Raw genomic sequence first — 1,429 nt, forward strand, 5'->3', positions numbered from 1 at the left:
CGTGACTTCTAAGGGAGTTGATAAGTTCTTCAAGGCTTATGTTGTTCAGATCTTTGGATAGCTTCAGAGTAGTAACCATAAGTCTCCATTTCTTAGGAAGACTTCTGATTATATTCTTGACATGATCTGCTGTAGTATATCCTTTGTCCAGAACCTTGAGTCTTGCAACTAAGGTTTGGAGCCTTAAGAACATTACTTCAACAACTTCATCATCTTCCATTCTGAAGGCTTCATACTTTTGGATTAAGGCCAAAGCCTTAGTCTCTTTAACTTGATTATTGCCTTTGTGAGTCATTTTCAATGAATCAAATATTTTTTTAGTTGCTTCCCTGTTGGTGATCTTCTCGTACTCATTGTAGGAGATTGCGTTCAACAGAATAGTTCTAGCTTTATGGTGATTCTTGAAATCACGCTTTTGATCATCACTCATTCTGCTTCTTGGAATAGTGATACCAATAGCAGAAATAGGTGGTTCATAGCCATTTCTGACAATGTCCCATAGATCAGCTTCGTATCCTAGGAAGAAGCTTTCAATTCTGTCCTTCCAATAGTCAAAATTTTCTCCATCAAAAACTGGAGGTTTAATGTTGTAGCTGTCTCTTTCATTTGTGTTAGCCAAGATATTTTTCTCACGCTGGATCTCTCTACACTGTTAAGTGTTTGATCAAAAATCAATAATAGAGCTGAAGCTCTGATACCAATGGAAGGTGGAGAAAAATAAGAAAGGGGGGTTTGAATTGTTTTCACAATAATTAAAAACTTTTGCAACACCACACACACGAAAGTAAATGCTAACAACACGAGAAATTTATCCTGGTTTGCTTGAAAATCAAAGCTACTCCAATCCACCCGGCCAAGGTGATTTCGACTTTAATAGGGACTTAATCCAATAATCTCAATATATTACAAAAACGTATAAGAGTTCAACAATCTCTTATCCCTCTTAAGTCTACAGACTTTAACATGTCACTTGAGGAAAATCAACAACTTTAAAGAATTACAAGTGTTTGCTTTAGTGCTTATAAGTAAGCAATATGAACACAATTGAGAGCACAGATCAATGATCACACTATGAGCAACAACTCTTGTGTGATTACTGAGTTTACAATAAAAGTATATTTAGTGTATAGATCGAAGAGTATTATAGAATTATTTTGTATTGTTTCTTCATAATCAACATGATGATGATGAGGCCTTTATATAGTGCTTTGAGATGATACCGTTGGAGGGAAATTAATGGAGATTTCTTGTCCATTATGTGACTAAATGACATTAATTTTATTGTCCTTTCCATAACAGTCTTGGAGCATAATCCATAATTTCCTTATAGAGATTTGTACCATACTTAGAATACTTCTTGATTAAGTTTCTGATTTTGATTAGTCAGATGATTTGTTGAGCGTGAATTAGAGTGAGCGGCGTCAGAGTC

This window comes from Lathyrus oleraceus, chromosome 1 (genome assembly GCF_024323335.1).
Source record: "Lathyrus oleraceus cultivar Zhongwan6 chromosome 1, CAAS_Psat_ZW6_1.0, whole genome shotgun sequence".
In the NCBI taxonomy this organism is placed as follows: Eukaryota; Viridiplantae; Streptophyta; class Magnoliopsida; order Fabales; family Fabaceae; genus Lathyrus; species Lathyrus oleraceus.